This window comes from Ciconia boyciana, chromosome 8, assembly GCF_034638445.1.
Source record: "Ciconia boyciana chromosome 8, ASM3463844v1, whole genome shotgun sequence".
Classification (NCBI taxonomy): Eukaryota; Metazoa; Chordata; class Aves; order Ciconiiformes; family Ciconiidae; genus Ciconia; species Ciconia boyciana.
The window spans coordinates 21,954,035-21,976,895 of record NC_132941.1 but is presented as its reverse complement, the minus strand read 5'-3'; the positions used below and the strand labels follow the sequence as shown (position 1 = coordinate 21,976,895).

The following is a 22,861-nucleotide window of genomic DNA, read 5'->3' as shown; positions in this document are numbered from 1 at the left end:
AATCAAACCCGGATCAAAGCAGAGATGGCTCCTCTGCTGCTTGGGGATATATAAGGCTGTGTCTGAGCTCATAACGTAAGGGCAGCTTTTACTACTTAAAGCCATCTCCTTGCTCTGCTTCACTCATCTGTGCTTGCGGAACAACCCTGTGTCTGCTCTGCTTCATATTACATCAGCTTGGAGGAGCTGGAGGGAGCTTGCTGTGGCTTCCCCTCTGGGCAGGAGTGATGTCCGGGCTCAGGTCGTGCCTGCCGTGAACCAGGGAAGGATGTTCACTCCATAGGAGGGTTATTTCTGAGGCCTCCTTGGGCATGAGGGCTGCAAAGCAGTGGTTTGCTACCCTGCTTCTAGGCACTGGGGCAGGATGTTCCCCTCACCGGCTCAGCCTGCACCCCCAGGGCAAGTCCCCTCCAGGGAGCTGGGGTGCAGCAGGGCTGGGGGATGGCAGTGAAGTCCGGCCCCACAGGCATGCTGGCATTGCGGCTTTCCTCTCTGTGGGGCAGACAGAGGCCATCGCCTTGGCCAAAGCAGAAATTTTCTGGCACGGTTATTAACTCTCCAGCTTGGAGATAGTGTCTCTTCTCCTGGTGCCTGGAGAGCACTCTCAGAGCAGCACTGCGACTGGTTAAGTCCTTCACCATGGCCACTGTGTCCCCAGCATGCTGCACTGGGGAGGGCTCAGCGCTCCAGTGCTCCAGGAACACGACAGCGGTGCTTAGCATAGGGTTGGGAGCATCCCGGACGGCAGCACACTGGGTTTGGGTGCCGCTGGCAAGGGGTGAGCCCTGGGGCTGTGGCTGCAGGTGCTTTGGCCCCAGCAGCTCTGGTCACCTTCTTCCACGTCCACGTCACCTTCTTCCACGCAGAGCTGAGAGCCACATGTAAGAGGTCCTCAGCAGCAAGGGGACATGGTGGGACAGTCACCTGCAGACCAGGCCCTGTTCAGTCCAGGGACTTCTGTGAGACTTTTTTTCCTGCTCATATTCTCTTGCACGGGCCTGGATGGATGAAATGGACTTTGCAGCCCAAAATCCCTTAATCTCCAGTATACTTAACAGTATTAGCCAGATTACAGGAGTCATATACACAGTAATTGCACTCAGCAGAGGACAGGCTCAGAATTTCATGCTGGAAGGAAACGTATTATTCATTTTCTCCTGTCTCCCACCCATCTGCGCAGAGGTACATGGAACTCATGATAAGGATACATTAAAACACGCAAAGAAATGTCATAGCTGAAATACAACATGCTCTCCTGGCAATTAACCTGGGCAGCCTTGCAGGAGCTGCTTGGGGTGAAATCTGCTGAATGTGGGGTCTAGCAGTGAGGCAGATTTTCAATTTTAATTTATTTATTTTTTCTGAAGAAGCATGACAAATCTGGGCACCAGTCCCCAAGCTGTGGGATGTCCCTGGATGACGTGGACCTCTGGGTCTAGCCTGTCCCCCGCCTCCCCATGAAGCCACCATAGCCCCCTGCGTGCAGAAGGGGCTGTGGACATGGGCGCTGCTGGGGCACCAGCCACAGCCCCGAGTGAACACAACTGGCTGATTGTGTCTCATTTAAAGCCTTCCCCCTGAGGAGCTGGTGACGTAAGGAGCCAGTCCCTCATCTTTACGGCTGGGTGTTTGCACACCCTGTACCTGTGCCCAGTGCTGCTTCTGTTTGCAGAGCCGATAACTGATGGCGGAGAAGACTTTATTGTCTGAGGAATACTTATGCAAACGAGCACAATGGCTTAATAGGGAACACCTGGAGAAATCTCCAAAGAAAGTGCTGTAAATTCCCCTTCCCTTGGATTTATGGGGAGATTTTTCACAGATATTTATGGTTTCCCAGGCGTGTTATTGTGACTCCTTAGCATAGATTTGCACGGCGTGCTCCAGGAGCTGATGAGGCACTGGGAGAGGGGGGCGGTGATGGGGCAGCCCTGTGTTCATTCTGGGATGGGAGTGGTGAATGGCTCCTTAATCCCTTGGCGAATTCCCACCGTGTGCCGTGGCTTGCACCCCTGCCAGCACCGGCTGAGCATCTGGAGAGGCTGACGAGTGGGGCCGGGTGAATTTAGGTGGCCCTGATGTGACAGAGGTGGAGGTAACCTCCCTCCTGCTCGCAGTGCCGCAGCCCTGTCCGAGCACGCTGGCTGGGAGGCACACAGGCAGGGAAGGTTCATTTTCTTGCTCTTAAGGTTCGGCACCACTAGGCTGCTTTGTGGGAGCCCGTTGGGTGCTGGGACACCCCGGCCAGCTCCAGAGGCAGCACGCGTGCACCTGGATGCTGTGGCTGAGAGTGCAGCCAGGAGGGTCCTGGTGATTCCCAGGACGTTAACTGGTGCTAATTAAGTAGGATGTGTAGGCATCTTGTCTAAGACTCTGTCAAACCCTATTGCATGGCAAGGCTGTGGCTTGGGGTGGCTGGGGCTCGTGGAGCAGTTTTGTGCCCTGTGGGGCTGGGCTCAGGGCTGCCGCGGGGGAACGTGCCCCATCCCACCCACACGGGGCTGGTGCAATGCCAACACTCCCCTGTCACCCTCTTAAAATGCCTGCTGCTGTCAACAGCCAACCCACTGAACTGCATCTCTCTCTCCTCCTTTCCAGGTTCCTTGCCTCGCCAGCAGGTCCTTGCAAGATTTCAGCTCTGGTAAGTGCAATAGCGTTTTCTCCTTGCTGAGAGCGTGCCTGTGCTAAAGCATTGCATGGTGCTGCAGGAGCACCGGGGCCAGGCACCATCACTGCTCCCCAGGCAGGTGTAAGAGCCTGAGCGCGCCTCTGCCGAGGAGCCAGCTCCCGGCACGCTTCACCCCAACGCAAACAGAGGCCCGCGTGCTAGCGCAATTATTTCCCTACCATGTGAAAATTGGCTGAGATACATTTATTGCTGCCTTTCTGTAATCCGCGAAGGGAAACTGTGTGGGCATCTTCAGTCCTTCCTGGGTAAACTTTGACGGATGGGAACTGAAAACTTCAATTGAGTTAATTGGTGTGATGATTTCAATAAAAGCCAGGGTGGCTCTGCCACGGCTGCCGCAGCAGCTCTGGGGTGGGATTTGGGGGACCTTCGGAAAGATGAGAAGGCAAAGTGATGGGTGGGAGTGGAACAAAACCTCCCTGGGGACCTTGCAGAGGAGTCAGGCTTAGAGGAACATTTAGGACCTGGAAGAAATGTGAAAGTCAGAGGTTGCATTCCTGGCTGCAAGCTAGCGTTGTCACCTGTAACCTTTCCAGTGATGGGCTCCTCTCAGGCCACCTGCTCTGCCACCAGTCAGCCTGTTTGATTTCTCCTGGGGAGAAACCCAGGACTCAGCAGGGAGAAGCATAAAATTTCCCCATTCCCTGTTGCTGTTTTCCCCCAGCGGTCCCTACACCACTGCGTTTGACGTTTTCACACTTCCATAGTCCCCGCAGGTTTTCTAACCATACCCTTAACCCAGCAGAAAGGGTCCTGCTTCTGTGCTGGGATAAATTAGCAGGACTGTCTTGCAAGCAGCGGGGCTGCCGTGTATTGTGTCATCTTCGCCTTTGCCCTCTTGACATGTCGTATTTAAAAAAATACGTGTTTATCAAAAAAGCAGCTTCTCTGTTTGACACTACCCATTGGGTTGATAATTGAGTCCCACCGAAGGCGTTGATACTGGCCGTGTTCCCAAGGATTTGTCGCCGTTATCCCAGCTTGCATGGCCCCCTTGAACTGGAGGGTTTTTCTTTTCCTTACCAGAAAACGGTTCACGAGTTGGGGCCTAAAAATGTCGAAGGGAGGGGTGTTGTGGTGGTCTCAGGGTCTTGGGTGCTGCTGGCATAACCTTGCTCTGGGACAGAGCTGCTCTGGGATGGGGACACCACTGCCCGGGGCGTATCTGACCACAGCAAAGGGCAAACAAATGCCTGCAATGACAGTTGCTTCTTGCCATTGCTGACCACGCATGGTTTTTCCTGGTCCAGTTCATCGCCATTATTTCCCAGCTATGTTGTTTGATGACTCCCCGGGCTGTTGTCCACGCAGGAGCGTTGGGATGCAAGCTGCTGTGCCGGCTGTGCGCCACCTGCCTCGCCCCCTCCCCGGCCAGTGCTGGTGGCACGGGTGGCTGTAAATCCTGGTGCCCAAGGGACTGGCCTGATGCCCTCCCTGAGCATCCATCTCACCAGAAGGCATCTGGCATGGCATCGGCTCACCCCAAAAACTACTTCTCACCCCAAAACTGTGCAGAGACTCCTGATCCGTTGATGCTTTGCTCATGACGTTGGCAGCCTCAGCTGGGTGCAGCTCAGGTCCCTTCCCTGGCGCCACTCGCCCCTGAAAGCCCTTCCTGCCCAGCCAGGGTGGGTTGGCTGGTGGGAGGCATGGGCTGCCATGTGTCATCCTCTCCAGTTGTGTCTGCTCTGGGAGCCCCTGCTGCCTCGGCTATCGCATCTATCGTGCACGCACAATTGCTTGAGCCAGTGGTTCCCATGGGGGACACGTGCAGCCCAAAGCCAGCAGCTCATGCCTAACGCCAGGTGACACTCTGAACAGGATGTCTGCTAGCGAAAGGCATCGCCAGCCAGGAGAGCCCGGAGAGCCGGGAAGGAGTAGTGCTGATGCTGCCAGCAGGACGGACCCTTGCCCAGGGCATGTGCCAGTGCAGGATACGATGTCACAGTGGAAATTAAGAGACGGGCTGTCTCAGCCGCTGCTGAAGTGCTTGCAGGCTGCTCCGCACCAGCGTGTTGGGCTGCCTTAGCCCCCAGGAGAGCTGCTCTGTGTCTTGCAAGCAGTATCGCCACATTGGGTGCTGCTCCAGAGCGTGGAGAAACTCCAGTCAAGGGATGGATGAACTGACCAGCTGATTATTCCGTGTCAGGGCCATGTTACATCAGGAAGTGAACATACCGCTCTGCCTTCCCAGGCAATTCCCCCAGGATCAACTCTGGCCAGCAGTGAAGAGAAGCATCTCTGGCTGTGGAGTGGGGACAGGCAGCATGGAACCTGCCGGTCCCCAGAAAAGAGAAGAAGGTGGAAAATGGCCTGGAGGAGGGGGCAGCGGGAGGAGAAGTGGCGGCTGTGGTAGAATTGCCTTTCCTGAAGCACAGTAATCAGCTCACGGCTTCTTCTCCCCGATCCTCTTACACCCCTCCCGTTGCACATCTCTCCCCAGACGCGGCCATGTGTGTTAGCAGAGATAAAAGCTCTCTTCCCACGCGGGGTTATTCTCCCCCAGCGTGCTTAATCGCCAGCCAATGTGGCAAACAGCCTTCCAGGGAGATGCCCTGGGTTCGGCTCCTCGCTATTCCTCCCTGCCTCCTGCCTTTTGCCTCTGCTCCCACTTTCCCCCACGCCCCGGGGCTCCCTGCACACCCCTGCAGCCCGCACAGCCATCACGTGCCTCTGATAAATGAGCTTCATCTGCACCCAAAATTAATCACATTGTCATGCCGGCAGAGGATGAGGCAGCTGTGCGAAATGCCTGAATCTCTGGCTAATTTATCACAGGGGCCGGATGCAGAGCTGCTCCGTAGCTCCTGCAGCATGGGGACACGATCCGGAGAGGCAGCCAGTGCTGGGGAGCTGTGAGGGCTGGGAGAAGATGCCTTGGAGGAGGTCTTCTTCCTGGAGCTCAGCCGTTGATTTTCAACGAGGAGAACCTGGCGGGTGGTTGCTCGCATCCAGGAGGGCTGATGCTGCTGGTGACAGCCTGGCTTCTCTGAGCTGCCTTGGACCTGGCATCTGACGTGTCCTCCTGCGCTGGAGGATGCTCAGCAACCCAGAGCAGGAGACTAATGAGGAAAATGGACATGAAGAAATTATTCCAGGACTTCCAAAACAGTGGTGTTTGCGGACGATGGAAGCAGGAGGTGCCTGGCCGGACTGACATGTCCTGTTTGCTTAATTACTACAGCGCTGCTCGTCAGAAGCAAAGTTTCATCGACTGCTTGCCCACAGCATGCGTGCAACCTGCGATGGGCTGGTATCGATGCGGAGGAGCAGCTCCAGGGCTGGGGGCACTCGGCTGTGGCAGCTCCTGGTACAAGACATTTGGGATGGGAGCCGGTTTTGGTGTTCGCTCCTCGTGTTGCACAGGGGATACACGTCTTTTCAGGATCCAGATCATCCTGCTTGCTTGTTGCCAGCTGCTCCTCCCTATTTCAGTATGGGTTTGGCTGGGCAGACCCTCTTTTCCTAGGTCCATCCCTAGGACAGATGCAGGTTCCTCCAATATATTCACTCTCGCTTGTCTTGTGGCAATTAATTACTGATTCCAGACCAGGCTCAGCTCTGGAGTGCTCGTTAACTAATTGGATGCCTTCCAGCAAGTCCCAGCAGTCCCTCCGTGATGGGAAAGTCGCACATTCGTTGTCTGCTCCCTGCTTGCTTTGTCTCCCCGTAGTCGATGGGAGCACCTTGGAAGAGGTCTGCTGGGGCTGCTCTCCTGGAGCTCGCAGGGGGCTGCTGACAACACGGCAGTGAGCAGATGCTTGGCTTTGGGATGCAAAATAACAGAGAGCAAAGCAAAGCACCTTGTAGATGCCTTGTATGGTGACTGATGGTGCGCTTCAGTGGGCTCCGAGCTGGTGGAAGAGGCTGGAAACCTGCTCTGCCCGCTGGTCTCTGAGGGTTTCACAACAACTCTCTTTGCAGACCTCATCAGATGTGGGTTTTTTCCTCGTGGCCCAGCAGAAATGGAGGGAAAGAATTGTATTTTGTGATCTGAGGCTCTGCGTTGCCTACGTTTTGCTGTCATGGGGAGAATCTGTCCCATATTTTTAGAGAAAAGAGGCTTTTGTCAATAAAAATTTAGTTGCTGGTGGTCCCAGCAGCTCACCCAGACAAAACAGTGAATTGCTTTTGTTAAAACTTTAAATCTTAACTCATAAGGACATGGGCTCCCTTACATCTGCAGTAAGCTGGCTTTCAGACAAACATGGCATTTTGGGGAGGGGGAAAGGATGCTCTGAGTCTTCTCTTCTTCCAACATGTGCCCGCAACGGCCCCGTGGGGTCTCTGGCCAACAGGCACGAGCAGTTGTGGGCAGCTGAGCAAGAGGGGATGGAAAGCTCAATCTGAGCATCTCTGAGCCTCATCTTCAGACCTTGCAGCCTGCTGGACCGACCGTGGGGTCTTCATCCCTCCTCGTCCACATGCTTTAGAGCGGTTTTGGGGGCTGTGCTTGTGACTGCATTTCCAGGCTCTTGGGAGAGGCAGATGTGTGCATGGCTGTGAGCGGGAGACATGTCCGATCTGATGTTCATCCTTATTTTGACTCCCCGGGGGCCTGTGGGGTATGATGCAGCCTTCGGTCAACGCAGAGGAAGAATTACTGCTCTCTCGGCTTGGCTGCGTGCTCAGAGCGAGCTGCTGCTGCGGGGGAAAGTGCTCCCAGGGGTGCCACCGCTCACCCTGGTGCCATTGGTGATGGGTGCTGCTGGTTGGTGTTGCTCAGCCTTGCTCAGGCTGCCTGCTTCACCAGGCTGCCTTATGCTATTCATATTCTCTTATTTTTTTTAAGTCAGGGCTACAGCCAAGGCTTTGTAGGCACCCCTTTGCCAAAACATGACAGAGACTGGCTTGTGCCCCCAGTTGAGTGGAGATGCGGGGAGGAGCCGGGGAGCAGCTGAGACGTTATGTGGGGAGTCGGAGGCGCGTGGTGATGCCTGTGAAATGATTCAACAGCCTGGGAAATAACAGCTTGGGTTGTCAAAGCGTGTGTTGAGAGGGTGGCAGGCAGTGCTCCTCAGGAGTCTGACAGCAGAGAACAGTGATGTTGGGCGACTCCAGAGATGCCTTTGGCTTGGGTTTGTCTGAGGTGGAAGAGTGAGGATCAGTCCCAGGTCTGGCCAAAGTGGCTCAGCGGCTGCTGGTGCCGGGATAGGGCAGGACCTGCTGTTGGAGCCCGGCCAGTGGCTCCGCTCGGCGTTTGCTGGCCCCTTGGCTGGGAGGGAGCCAGGGCGCTGCTCAGGGCACGGTAGAGTTAGGCATCCCTGGGAGCACACGGGATGCTCCGGGGATGCTGAGCCACCTCGGCATCCCAGAGAAATTCTGCCCAGAGAAAAGGCTTTTCCAGTCTCCAGCCGCTGCCAGAGCTTGGGGAAAGCCAGTTGTAGCTGTTTTGAAGTGCTTTGCCACAGTCTCCAGTGATTGCTGCGGAGGTGCCCAGGCCTTTTAGGGCTCAGAGTTCAGTTTCTGAAAGACCTGCTCCCTAGAAATTCAAATGAAAGGTCTCTGCAGATCCCCATGTACCAGCAGCTGGGGCAACACTCGAAGACCTGCTGTGGCAGGGCTGACACCAGTGAATTTGCTGCCTGTCTTTTCCTAGGTGCAAATAACTGCCACAAATTACATCAAACTGAACTATCCGTTAACAGTCTTCTGTTTTCTGCTCCTTCAATCTTTTACCAGTGCCAAGGAACTAGAAATGTTTCTTCGGGTCTGGTCTGGCCCCATGCTAGTAAATTGGGGTGGAGGCGGAGGCTATGGATGGGCAGGGAGTGCCAGGGAAGCGCTGCCCTGCAGAGCCTCGGGCTGCTGGCCGTGCTCTGCCCCATGGCTCGGAGGAGCAGGGGATGCCACTACGTCCCTGTCAGCACTGGGAGACGGTGCTGAGCTGTTCCCCTCTGGGCTTTGCAAAGCAACTCCAAGGCAGGTTCATGGCATCTCCTGTCTCTCTGTCTCTTGTAGGATCTGTGTGGATGCCATGGATTTTAGTGGCATCTTACATTTTCCTCTGGCCAGGCACAAATAACAGTATTTCGCCCTTGCATCCAGTGATGCAAACACCCTGCACCCATGTTTTGGAGAAGGCCATTCTGGAGAAGGCTGTGAAGCGCCTGCCTGGGCTCCTCTGAGCTCTGCCTTTGAGGGTTTGGCATGGTTTGTGTTTCCTCGAGCCTCCGTGCTTTCGGGCAGAGCTGGAAACATCAGCCTCCCCGGGGGGGCCTGTCCTGGCATGCTCCGAAGCCAGCTCAAGGGAGCTGGAATAACCTGATATGACTCTGCGGAGCCTGATTTCTAGTCCCTGTAATTAAACACCCAGCTGTTGAGATCTTTTATGTGTATTCAAATTGAAACTTGGCAGGCTTACGGGTAGCAGGGAGCTGGATTTGGTGACCAGGAACATCTATTGCGCTCTTAAAGCAAACTCCATTATACGCCAGCCAGGATGGGCAGGGATCTGAGCCTGCCAGGGATGCTTTTATGGGCCGAGCTGATGAGATTGGGTGGGAAGCTTTGCTGTGTTATTGCTGATACCTGGCCCATGGGCGGGGGTGAGTGGGGGCTTCCTTAGAGATGGGGTCTCCAGAAGCCAAAAAGAGTTCCCAGAGCCTGCTAAGGCATGTAGGGGCCACACGTTAGGCTGTGATCTCGGAGGGAGAAGAAGGCTTAGCTGCCAGAGATCTTCCAGGCAGTGCCTGAGCTGAGCCTGAGCAACAGGTACCTCATCCCGGTGGAACTGGCAGAAGATGGCTGTTCCTCTGAACCAAAACCGTAAACTCGAGATTTGTCCATCACTAGCGATAATCCACCGAGAAGTAAATGTAATTTACAAAATTTATGGGAGAGATGCTTCGCTAGTCTCCTTTTTAAGGTTATACTAAAAATTAAACCACATTTTCCCCCAAGGGGGAGCGGCAGGCTGTCACCGTAAAAAATGTCCCCGTGTGTCACAGAGTGGCACGCATGTGCGTGCACAAAGCCTAGCCTATGCAGGGATCGAAAGGCAGGGTAGCACAAAAGACACCGCTCATGTGGCTGTTTAGCTGAGGAAAATAATTATTTTCATACATATATTTTTATATCGTAATTTCCTGGCTGCATTAAAAAAAATCAGAGAGTTAGACAAGCTCAGAACTGAGTTCCCAGTATAAAAACCTGGCGTGTGACTTATTTATGCAACTGAAACATAAACTCATTGGGGATGTGGGCAGGCATGCTTGGCATGGCCTCCCGCTCCTGCTCAGGTAGAGCAAGAGAGCATCCCATCCTGGTAGGACCCGTGATTCCAGAGCCACGTGGTGTAGGCACCGTCAGCTAGCAGGAAACGTTCATTTGAAGTTAAGCAAGGGATCAGTTTAGCTTTTACTGACGTTTTCCCTTCCCACCCCAAGCAGTGGGGCAGCGGCTCGGAGTCCGGCTCTCCCCAGCCGCTCGCATGGCACGTGGCTGGATGGGGCTCCGTGGCGTGGGGACATTCATCAGCTCTGGCAGCGGAGCTAATGCGATTAAGGGCTTTTCTCGCCCTCCACTCAGTGCTCATTAACATTTCCCTTCTAAGGCGTTTATGAGCATCGCTTCATCTTGCTGCAGCTTTGGCTTGCGCTGAGAGGAGTGTGCGGGCTGGCTGTGTGGGGAAGGCTCCCCAAAGGCTGTGGGTGCTGCCCGGCCGGGGATGGGGCAGCAGAGGGAGGGGATGTGGCTGGGAGAGCTGCTGTGCCGTGCCATGCCATGCCATGCTGCCAACCCCAACGCTTCCAGCAAGGAGTCCTATTTATATGGGGATTGGGAGCTCGGGGAAAGCAGATGCCCTGGATGAGGGAGGGTGAGGCTGCCTAGCTGGTAGCCTGTGAACGGAGACCTACAAACAGCTTCTCTGTGGTGTCACAACCCCATCCTCTGCGCAGGCAGGGAGAGAACCCAATTTTGGAAACCTCCTTCCCAGCTCTCTCGATCCAGGACCAGGAGAGGTATTTTTATTTGGTCTTATGAGTAGGTCCTGAGACATCTCTAAGTGGGTGCTTCGTAGCCTGCATGCAAAGAAAACCTTCAACACAAAACTCTTCACAGCAGTAAGCCCGAGGCTTTGCTCTGTTGTCTCTGGCGCATGCTGTCCTTTTGCTCCGTGTCCCTGTCGTAGCTCGAGGCCTCTCTCTGGGAATGCCTGCAGCAGGCTGCCATGGGGACTGACCCATGCCCAGCGGAGGTTGCTTGCAGGAGATGCTTCTGGACTTTCCATGGTGGCTCCAGACAAATGGGGTTGGTGGGGCCTTTTCGTTCTGGGGGAAAATCAAGGAACGGAAAAGTAAAAATACTTTTTTAAAATACAGCATTTCAAGAGAAACATTCAACTGATGCAAAAGGCAATGTTTGGGTTGTGTCCTGCTGCTCGGCCGTGGTCCCTCGTGCACTCATGCGGCACGTGGAGTCCATCTCCAGCCCAGAGAGATGAGGGCAGGTGGAAAATGTGGAGCAAGGACATGGTTAAAGGTTTAGTTGAATCAGAGCCAAACTTTGTTGTCTTTTTCAGTCACCTGAAATGTGTTGGTCTGTGTGGAACCAAAGTAGAAAAGCATGTTTGATTTTTTTTTCTGAATATTTTAATTCTTCCACCAAGAAAAACTGAATTTCCCATGGAAATTGCATTTCCTATTGGGAAACAGGTTGCTAACACACCGATCAGCACTACAGAAGGCTGCTTTTCCAGGGGCTAATACCTGAAGATTGACTGATTTCAATATCTAGCAAGATGCATCCTCTGATTCAGCCTTTTCCCTGCGTCATCAGGGCTTTTATGTTTTTTCTTTCTCCCATGTGGATCCTCCGGAGCCTCGCAAGACCGAGGCTCCTGCTGCAGCCTAGCTCAGCTGAGCCAAGGAAGGCCTCTCCTCTCTATCCGCCTGCCTATTTTCATGAAACCTCCAGGAATTTAATATCTGTGAGATTTCCAGCTGTCACTCACATGCTGTTGAATTTGACTGCTGAGTCGGAGAGCAATTACGGGAGACAGACAACATGTGGAGCATGTGATTGCACAAACCCTGTTTTCTTAAGGAAATCATGACAAAAAAAGGAAAAACCTTTAAAAATTAAAATTCCTCTTTTGAAAATCTTTGGGTGCTGCCACGGGCAGGATGGGCGCTCTCATCCCCACAGTCCACAGGGACACGGCGCTGAGTGCTCGGTGCGATGACTTTGGGTGCGATGACTTTGGTCCTTCTGCTGTGATGTTGGGTCTGCATTAAAGATATGGCACGAGCATCTCCAGTGGCACTGTACAATCTCAGGGCAGACCCATCAACTTGGAGCTATCCTTTATAAATAAAGATTTTAATTAAAAGCACTAATTGTTAACGGTCTATTTATACTGCACATTAAGGTGAGATGTTAGCAAAATAGCGGAACATCCATTAAAATACCTGTTAAAATACTGAATGGTGCTGCCATTAAAGGGACTTTGGCTGGTTGCTGAAGGTGTTGCCTTCAGCCCTGGGTCAGTATCCTGCTCCAGGATGCGTTGGTGGGATGAGACATCTTGGTTAAAGCAGCCGACAGTGGGTTTGGAGGTGACACCTGATTGCTTTGCGTAGCCTGTGTGCCCCATCTTGCCATTGGCGTGGAGGATACCAGCATCAGGGGGCAAAGGGTAGGCAGGGATGTGCCATGGGAGCTGCCGAGCCTGTTACTACATTGAGAGGAGGCATAAAAGGTGCTGCCTAAGTCATGTGGCGCTGCCTCGTGAGGAGCCTCGTGAGGAGCCTCGTGAGGAGGAAGAGGAGCGCTGCCGATGGAGGCTGCAGCTCCTGGCCCGCTTGCTGCCCTCTGGGGTCTGGCTCAGCTCTGGGATGCTCGGAGAAACCTGGACCCCCACAGCTGCCTGCCCACGCCGGCTTTTATTCCCCTTCCCTGCTCCTTTCTCTCCCCACTGGCAGGCAGCCCGGAGCCAGGCTTTTTATGCTTTTTCTTTTTGTCTTTTTCAATGAGAACAAATCTTTTATCTGTTGACTGTGAGACTGTGCTGGAAACAAAGTCCTACAAATCTTGTGGGTTTTTTATAGCCACCTCCATCTCCCAGGTTGCCTGTTTGCAGCTTGGTCTGTGCCCGGAGTTGGCACTGCTGGCTAGGACGGAGCTTAACCCTGACTGGTCCGTGCTGGAGGCAGGGATGCAGGGATGGGGACAGCGGGGGCCTGCTACCCCCATGGCACGATGCTGTCTCCGCTCACCTTGCAGAGAGTGTAATAGGAATGGGGAAGCGTGTGGATGGGAGGAAGGAGCCGTACAGCAAGGAAAACCAGCTCGTTTTGCTTAATTATGACTGACTGTGACAGCCCTCATCTTTAGTTTGAAAAGTATCTGTAAGGTGCGGGCTGCTTCTCTCAAACAGGATAATTATGTTAATTAAAATGCTTTCTTGATAGCAGTTCTGATTAATAAAAACAGTTCCAGTGCTCTCTTTAAACACGCTAACCTTCTGTTGTGCAGGAAAACTGGCTTTTCTCAGCAATTTATGACTTTTAAAACAGATTACAGCGGGACAGCCTGCTGCTTTCACGCAGTAACGCTTCCTACTCGGGGGAGAGAAAGGCAGCCCACCACCGCAGCGCCCTGCTCCCGGGGAACAGACGGAGGAGAGCGCTCGGGCAGCAGCGCCGGAGCAGGCAGCAACATGTGCCCGTGTGGGAGCTGCGGATGGGAGGCGTCGGAGAGCTCTGTGAGAGTGCCAGGGAATAAAAATACCACTTATTTCTCTAATTGCTGTTTATTTCCTCTGCAAAGTATTGGGATAATTAACAAGCTTCCAATTAAGAAAAAATTGTGTGTAGGGGAAAAACAGGTACGGGTGCCAAGAGAGCTGGGTTCGTGCCATGGCGAGGGGCAGGGGTGGTGGTCCCTTTTGCTGACCAGTTATGGGATGGGGCCCTTCAGGGACACCAGGACTCTGGAGGACACAGCGGTTCCCCAGCTCCTCGCCGGAGACCGTTACCAGGACAATGGTTGGGCTTCTAGAGATTTGAAAGGTTAGGAGCTCGCATGACCATTGGTGTTCAGCTGGTTGATGTTTAATCTCTTGGCTGGTTTGTTCGTTCTCGAAGAGGCTTATTTCTTGCATGTGGAGCTTCAAACCCCCTGAGTGTAGTCTGATGTGGGTTTGGAGAGTGGGTGAGCATCTACTACCCTCCTGTGAAGCGGTGGCAAGCCAGGAAGGCTTGGTACCTCTGCTGGAAGCTCTGAAAATACTGTAAACAGGCAGCCCAGTGCATCACTTGGTGCTCATAAGGAAGGTAGGATTGCCACACACTTGTCCCCAAATGCCAGTCCCCAGCCAGCTGTATATTCCCGCCATGGCAAGGAGGTTTTGTGTCCTCCCCTCCCTCCCTTTTCCTTCCTCCACATCTTTCCCCTGGCTTGCTGAACCTGCTGGCACATGGTGCCTTATGTGGGGCCAGATGCTGGAGCAACATGTGAAGCAGTTCTCAGCTTCCACTTACATTTCCTGGGCCCAGCAAATGGCTCTTACGTAGGGGTAAGTGATTTGCATCAGGTCCCTTCCCTCCCTCCATGCCCAGGAAGGGACCAGCACCTCCAGCAGCCCATCTCCAGGCTCGGGCATTGCCATCGGCCGGGCTGGAGCCGTCCTGCAGCTCCTCTCCTTTGACTGGTGCTTTGGGAGGGGTGGAAGCGTGCGTCTGCCCCACAGGCAAATGGCCAGAGGGCCTTGGAGGAGTTTGGGTCTGTTCTGCCTCGCTCCTGTAAAAGAGGAGGAAAGGGAGAGCTTGTCCCTGGTTCTGTGAAATACTGCATGTGAAAAGCCACCCTTGCCTGAAGAGATGATGGCATTAGTTTGCCATCCAGCTGTGACTCCTGGCACAGAGCGGGGCAGCTGGGTGACTTCACTGGGTTTGCTCGACCCGGGTGAACTGCTGGCAGGCATGGGGAGAGGGGCTGCACAAGAGCTCCCCAGTCACCACCCGTGACACACGCACACTTGGAGGCAGCCGTGCGATAGGATTTTCATGCCCTAAACCCCTCCAAATGGCTGCTGCTGGCACTACCTCACCACACACGCACTGTGAGCCCCCCAGTTTTGAAACCTCACCTGGGCATCCAGAGAGGCTTGGCAAGAGCTCACCCCTCTGGGCTGGGAAGGCTCTGCCAGCCCCGTGGCTGCCGGTCTTTGATTCCCTGCTTGTCTCCTGTTGTCACCACTTCTGTCCCCCCATCCCCTCTCTCCTTCCCAGTCCTGCTCCCCATCTCTTGCCATGTTTAAAGTCTTTTGGGAAAGACTGGTGAGGGAGAAGGGGAAGCCCTGGGTATAAACCCCTACAGGCTTTAGGGTACCGTATACAGGGCAGGGAGGGAGGCGAGGGGCCATGGTGGTGAGGCTCCCACACACGTGCAGCAAGGCACCTCTCCCCTCTGGCACATTTGCACCCTGCAGAGCCAGGCGAATGGGACAGTCATGTGGTGAAGCCATCCAGTGCTTCGCTGTGGGTTATCCCCACAACCTGGGGGGCCGCCCCAGTCCGCCCCAGTCCACCCCAGCATGGCTCCAGCACCCCAGTGCAGCCCTTTCCCTGCCCCGCAGGCTCAGCTGGGGCTGGCTCCGCTCCTTTCCTCTCTACCCCGTTTACCTCTGCTATATTTACATGTCTATTTTATGATTTCAATTTTTAATGCTTCTGCTCTTTGAAGATGCTTAATGCTTTGGAGTGGAACATTTTCTTCTGAGTCCTGAGTGCCAATTGAGGACAGACCAATAAATCAACTAATAACTGGAACCTCATTTTCTGCTCCCGTGGCTGCAAGTTAACCCTCCTTGTGCTGCCTAGGTTCTCCCAGTGCTTCCCCATCTCCCCAGGCAGGACTTGGCTCCCGCCGCCGGGCTGGGCTATGTCACTGTGCCTGCGGTGGCCAGGCAGGCATTGCCTGTACTGGGGTGCTTTGAGGGCATCCTGCGGGCTAGGTGTTAACAGAGCAAGCATTTGCATGCTGCCTGTGCCGGCTCTGAACATCCCTTGGCTGGGCGGTGTCAGGCTTTTGGGGTTCCCGTGCTGGGCTGTATCTTAAATGATGGTTTCTAGCTGCCACCTTCTTTCCTCTGCCGTCATCACCAGCCCTAACGCCGCATTGCTGGATGGTCAGCAGAGCTGGAGATTTGCAATGCTGTCTGCGGAGAAGGGAGGAACATGGTGGATGGGTCTGGCAGGTCACCTAGCGAGACCCAGGCTGTTCCCAAGCCCTTGGCAGCTCCTCAGGCTGGAACAGCCAAGTGCCAGCTTCGTGGCTTTGCGATGCCACAAAATCCAGGACCTCTAACTGCGCTCTGCAGGAATGACATCCGGAGAAAGCCTCTTCCCTGCTGCTTGCACAGGTGCTCCGGAGCCTGGCAACTTGTGGCAGAACTGGAGTAATCCCTCAGGAAGGCATCCCATCTCCGTTTCACTGGCAGCTGGAGCAGATGAACCTCTGGCACAGGAGCACGTGCTCTGCACTACAGTCTAACAGGAAGTGGCAGATCTTAGGAAAACCTTCTTTCCAGCTATTCATGCTAGCCCATGAGGGCTGAGGACTTTCCACACTGCTGCCGTCATTTGTCCAACTCTATTTACTGTTCTCATTGATATCAATACCATCTAATCCCTTAAGAAGCACCTGCTTTTACCACCTCCTGTAGCAGCGAGTTCTGCAGGTTGCTCGCAAGGCATCCATGCTTCTCCTCTGCTTTGCCTGCACACACAGACTTGCGTGCTTGAGGGTTCAGGTGCTACCCCTGCTCTCAAGATACCTTCCCCAAGACAGGCTGCCGGGCTTACCTTGCTGTAGTACTTTATTGCCTGTTGAATTATGAAAGTGCTGCTTGCATCACCTGGCAGACAGCCACGGAGCTGCCTCTCAGCTGCTCTTTAACTTCTGACTCGAGGCTGTTGCATGCATTAGCCTCCGTTCCTCTACATCTGGAGCCAGGCTGTGTTGGTGGGCTGTGCTAACGTGGTGTGGCCAGGGCCCTGGGGAAGCCCTGGCCATGCAGAAGGCAGCTAGCCCCAGTCTCCACTCCCTGCAAGCTGCTGCAGTACCGTGCTGCTGCATGGCTGGACAGTGCAGCGGGCAGGGGTGCAGGCAGGCCAGGCAGGTGGACCCCAGGCCAGCAGGACACGGGGGCTGAGCACAATGATGTCCTTTGGTGAGCCCCACTGGGCAGGGGGACTCGGTACCCCCATGCCCTGGTCTCCCGCCGGTGGCAGCAGCGGCACCCCCGGCTCTCTGTGCCCCGGCACCAGCCCGCTGCCTTTGGCACTGCTTCCCGGGAGGGGAGAGCGGGGCTTCGCGAGGCTCCACGGCTGCCTAATGAAGTGCTGAAGCTTCATTAAATGGTCCCTGAGACAGGCACGTCTCCCCTGGTACCCTTCCACTGCTGCAGAAATACAGGGCCGCATAATAATAACACGAGGCCATGGTTATGCTATTCCCCCCACCTTTGTTTTTAAACAGGCTTCTCTTCAATGCTGTGGTTTTGCTCCCAGGGTCTGGGGCCCTACAAATACATCTGCGTGGCTCTCTGCAGGGGCTGGGGCTTGGCTGCAGGTGCCTGGTGGCAGCAGGGGACCAGGCTCAGCCAGGGTTTGATTCCCACTTTTGCTGTCAGAAGTGATTTGTCCCCAGGGAGCCCTCCCAGTGTTTGGCTCGGAGCAGCCTGGCCCCCGGCCAGCTCATTTTTGGCAAGCCAGGAGTGCCCGGGGCTGGTTGGCAGAGCTGCTCCAGTGCGTGGCTGATGGCTCAGGCTGCCCATCGCTGTCTCCATCATTCCCAGTGAGCGCTGGAGAGAGGATGGAGAAGGGAACAGGGACCTTCTGCTTCCAGCCTCGCACTCTATTGCGCTCCAATGGCTCACGTTGTGTTTATCCATAATTATAATGGGGTGACACGGTTACAGTTTCCAAACCCATACACAAATGCTTAACAACCCAGGGGAATGCTCTCCCGCTCATTAAGTGGCGCAGGCAGGAGCCACTCTGCCTCTGCCCCTTCCCCTGGTCCTGCGCAAGCCGAGCGTGGGGAAGCATCTCAAGGCTGCAGCCTGGACCCCTCTCTGCTGGGGACCTGGCACTAGAGGGACACCACCTCCATCCACTGCATCTTCTGTCAGGCAGATCTGTGCACCCGTGCTCTGGAAATGGAGGCAGGGGGTATCAGGGATAAAATTTTCCATTGGAAAATGCATTTTTTATCAGGCTACATTATCAGAATTGGCGTGTAGCCATGAAGCAAACATTCAGGTGGGAGAGTATTGAAGCAAATCATTCTGACTTCCGTCTGTTGACAGTGTCCAGGAAATTCAAATGTATCTCTTTGATTTGACATGTTTTGACTTTTATGTTTTAATTTAATATCCAGGTTATATTTAACATTTTGTTATGGTTTGTGTTTGAGAAATTAAATACTTTTTCCCTTACTGGAGCAAAATGCCTGAATATTTCCCAGTGAAATGTGAGGGCTTGGGTTGTTCCTGAGTCCTGTTCTGCAGATGATTTTGATTCACTGAATTCAGTACAAAACAAAACTTTTAATTTAGGAACCTCGCACAGACCAGGTATTGCAGTTTCTGACAAATTCACAGCTTTTCGGTTACGTGCGCCCTGCAAAGGGGCACCTGAGCCCTGGAGCAGGTCCAGAGGGGCTGGGGGCAGCGCGTGTCCTAGTCTGGTGTTTGGAGGTGCTGCTGAGATAATGTAGAGGAAGATTTCTAGCTTTGACCTGAGCACCTGGGGATGGAGATGTCCGTGGAGGACCGTGTCGCATGCTGGTCTGGGTACATTGCTGGGGAGGGTGCCTGGGAGGTGGCACGTCCCTCTGGTAGGATGCCATGCAGGGCATCTCTCTTCCCTGCCCTGGGGCAGTCGGACCGCTCTGCTCCCACTGTGACCCTAATAGGTCTCGGGGTGCCACAGATGAAAGCTGCCTTTGCACCCCCAGCGAACCCCCACTTGAACAAAAGGAAAGCAGAGCTGCAGGCAGAGCTCAGGGTGTCTGAAACACTTCTGCCAGTGCCCATCGGCTGCTCGCTTGTGTGCGCACGTGAGCGTGTGCGTGTGTGTTTGTGCATGCATATAGGGATGAAGCTGCTTTCCAGGCAGCTTTTTTAAAAAACAAATGACAGCTTGTTTGCTGCTAGGATTGCAGAGCTGCCTGGCAGAGGCTGCACACCAGAACTTGGTTTGGAAGATGCCGCCAGCAAATAGCCAGACGCAATTGTACAGTATCAGTTGACAGCATGTTCCAGCCTCCAACTCTTGTCGGGGGGGGGAAATCATCTCACTGATATATGTGTTTCAACACCAATTATCCAAGCCTCATTTGCTCTAGACTCATAAGACCATGTCCCATGACATCTATTAATTGCATTAAAAATCTCTCATTATCCTAAATCTCCAAGATGCAGAGTTGGAGTTGCTCGGGCCCAGGTTTTCGGGAGGGCACACATGTGTGACAGCATGGGGCAGAGGACTCATCGTGTCTACAGCAGGCAGGGCACACACAGCCACCGTTGTCAGCAGGGCCTGAGCCCTTTCAGGTTGGCAACAGTCGTGTTTCTCCCAAGCCTCTGCCCCCCATTTATTCATAGTTGGGTTGTACTTCTTACGTGGCTGATCCCTCAGGCACGACGTGACGGTTCAGCTTGGGATGGCTCAGCGGTGCTGTTCCCTGCGGCCCCTCGCAGTGTTGGGCAGCGCAATGTGAGCGATGCTGCCAGCGTTCCGCACCATACGCCGCCAAGCACGAGCCGTTTGCCTCCTCCTTGCCAAATACTTATTGTTCCTGCTTTGAACTTCTGCAAAGCGAGGTTTGCCAAGGCTCCAACATGAATCATTAATTAATTCCTGGAGGGGTTTTTTTTTTGTGTTGTTTTGCTTTGATAATTGAAAACAGAGAGCGGGAGGCACTGTAGGTGCAGGAGAGCAGAGGTGCGTTCGGGGCCGTTTCACTGTCCCTGTTCAGGAGGGTGCCGTGGGTGCCCTGCTTGCCCCAGCTCCTTGGACCGGACTGTAATTGCTGCCAGGTGCTGTTGGCACCCAGACCCCTGCCCTCAGCCTCTGCTCTCATCCTGCCTGCTGGGCTCCATGCGAGAAAACGTACCCGCCTCTGGCTGTGAGCATCCCTCTCCCCTCATTGTCCTCCTCCTGCGCCCTGTGGCATGGTGTGGTCTCCTCTGGTGTCTGCGGTGCTGGGGGTGCCCTTTGCTGAGGCTCTTGCTCGACACAGGAGCCCCGAGGTTGAGCGATGGTGGGGAATTGCATTGCTTCCTTTGGAAACGTCACTCCCTGTGGGGGTCTCTGGCACTGCTGGTGGAGGCAGAAAGCTCAGCAGGGCACCAAGAACAGGCTTGGGAAGGAAAAGGCAAGTAAAAAGGACTGAAAAGTCTAATTAAAAGAGGAAAATACAATTACTGGGACAGCCTCAGGATTGTGGGGAGTGGAGGAGGGCAGTAAGATCTTGTCTGGAGGCTGAAACCCCAACTTCTCCTCGTACACCATGTGCTCCAGCCCCCAACCATCCCGATGGCTCCCTGCCAGACTTGCTCCAGCATTTCAGTGCCTTGTTGGACTGGGGAGCCCCAGATGGGTCAGTCTTATGGTGCTGAAGAGAGGGAGTGGCCTCAGCCATGGCCAGGGAGAGCAAGCCTTGTCCCCATGCCCCAGAGCCCAGGGACAGCAGGAACGGGCTGCATTTGCAGTAATGCCCAGGCCCCCAAGCCTCCAGGAGCTCTTGCTATTTCCACTCTCTTGCTGGTTTAATAACTTGTTCCTTATTGACATTTTTATTCTGAACACAGGGAAAATGCCAGCACAGTAATTGCAGTACATGTAAAGCAAGGCACTGTGCCATATCCTCCAGATCATCTCCTTCCCCCTTTCCCCAGCTCGTAAGGCCCAGGTGGAAATGAACGGTGGCTTGGCTGGAGGGTGGGATACAGGGACCCACACATGCCATGGGGCTGCCACCGATAGAGGGGTGGGACATGGGCACCGGCCGCTCTTCCATGGTGACTCACAGGGCAGTGGCAGGGCTGGGAATAACACCAGGTCTAATTGCTCCGCTAACTGCCAGACCCACTGCCTCCAGGAACACTTACATCTGCAGATATCTTGTGGTTTCTAATACCATCAGAAATCCCTCTTGCTCTCATGTTTACCAGCATGCAATTGCAACCCCTTGATGTCTGCATAACAGCCTTCCATCTCCTGGTTCCCCGCGAAGAGTGACAGAGCTATAACAATCTGGAAAGAGGCAAACAAGAAGCAAAAACCCACTGAGATCCAGGGAAAAATCTATGTCCTGCAGGATGTAAATCAAAAATAGAAATTCTCTTCCCTCCCTCCACCCCAAAAGTATTCGATAAACATATAATGTCAGAAATGTATAATTTCGCAAAGCCACGGTAGCCACCTTTTTTCATGCAATAAGCCAGAAAATGTTTACGGCATGAGCAGAGCAGAAGCTGTAATGTTGTAAAATGATAGTGCTGGGGAGCCATCTGCTTATTGACTGAAGTCTGGAGCACGGGCTTTCTGCTACAGTGTCTTACATAGATGTGTGTGCATGCACATGTGCCGGGTATACATACTGAATGCATACTGACTACCTGATTCCTCGTGCCCAGAGGCTGTTCGTTCACGCCTGGACACGTGAGAGCATGCACTGCAGTGCGCATGCAAGCTTGCAGGTAGGGCTGTCCCGTGCACCGGGGCACATCCCTCTCAGCAGAGGCAACAATGTTCTTCGGCAGCCTGTCCGTGCCCCACGTGCACTGGCAGCCTCCCCATCTCAGCTTGGCTCTTTCTTTTTTCGTCCTGACAGATTTCTCCTCCTGTCTTCATCAACCAGCCAAGCCTCTGAGCCCTACCAGCGTTTGTTGTCGCCTTCTGCGATTTGATTGTTAACATGAAACCACTGTGGTTTTCCTAAATTGCACTGTCACTCATGGCGAGCAAGGGACCCCATGCACGCGTGGCGCTGGGACCAGCATGGAGCTGTGGGCTCTGGGCAAGCTGCTTTCCCCAGCATTTGGAGCAGGGCGGGCATTTGTATGGGCGGGCTGCACTTCACCAGGGCTCCCTATTTAGCTCAGAGAAACCTCGAGGTGTTGTTGGGTTACATCAGGATGTGCTGTGGGGTGGTGGCTGGGGAGGAGAGTGGGCTGGCGAGGGCAGGCACAGGGGATGCAGCAGGAGGGTCTCCTCCCCTTGCCCCCTGCAACTCACAGCTCTGGTTTTCAAAGTGGGGTGACAGAAAAGCGAACATGAAGCAAACAAGCAGAGCTGTAAGCTTAGGGGCCCTCAGAATGGCTTTGCACTAGCGTACAGTGAGAGGGGGATTTCACTGGCACAGCACTGGTGAGGGGCATGTCGGAGGGCTCAGTGCAGACCTTTCATGGATTTGCATGCGATGGGAGCTACGTGCACCCGGGGCTCCTCCTGCTAAAGCCTCTGAGCCACGCCAGCACATGGCTGCCTGTAGTTAAGTGCAGGATTATGCATGTATGAATGGTTGGCATTGAACTCCTAAACTCTCAAAATCAAATTCTGCCCTGCAGAACGGCGGCACTGCTCCTGCTGAGGTCAAGGGGATTTGTGGCTGCTTGTAAGAGAGCCAAATCTGTCTTTTCTTCCCCTGCTGAAGGTTGTGCCACAGTGCCCTCAGCATCTGGCTAATCCAGCCGGTGCCCTTCTCCCATACACAGACCCACGCATCTCCGGTGCCTGCCGGGGCCATGCTGAGCCCTGCACTGGTGTCCCATCTCACACCATGGGAGCACCAGGGACCTGGGCTGCCACATGCGTCCATGCACCCATCAGTGCCACAGCCTGGCTGCAAGAAATCAGTCTGCAAGTCTCCGATGCAGTGAATTTGGTCTGTAGCATTGCATGCCTTTGTTTGGATGACAGGAGTGGTGAAATAACACCCATGGGACAGAAGGGATACCAAAATTATGATATTGCCCTTTGGAATTATTTCACAGTCAATGTAGCTTTCCTGTCCTCTCGGTGATATTTTACCCAGACATTGCTCAAAGGATCACTGTCTTATATTAATCCGTTTCTGTTGATGCACCGAATAAAATGCTATATTCCCCCTAGCACTCCTGCTGTCCATTTTGTTTCCAAGCAGCAAGCTGCC

At 54.1% G+C, this 22,861-nt stretch overlaps 1 protein-coding gene across 5 annotated transcripts in view; it reads left to right on the top strand.

Moving 5' to 3' along the window:
- The window catches only part of LINGO1 (leucine rich repeat and Ig domain containing 1), a 166,641-nt gene that overhangs the window by 48,742 nt on the left and 95,038 nt on the right, over positions 1 to 22,861 (top strand). For all 5 annotated transcript variants that reach the window (XM_072870634.1, XM_072870635.1, XM_072870632.1 and 2 more), the window contains one exon: positions 2,599 to 2,641. The gene's annotated coding sequence lies outside the window, so the exon portion shown is untranslated. The remainder of the gene's footprint in view (positions 1 to 2,598; positions 2,642 to 22,861) is intronic.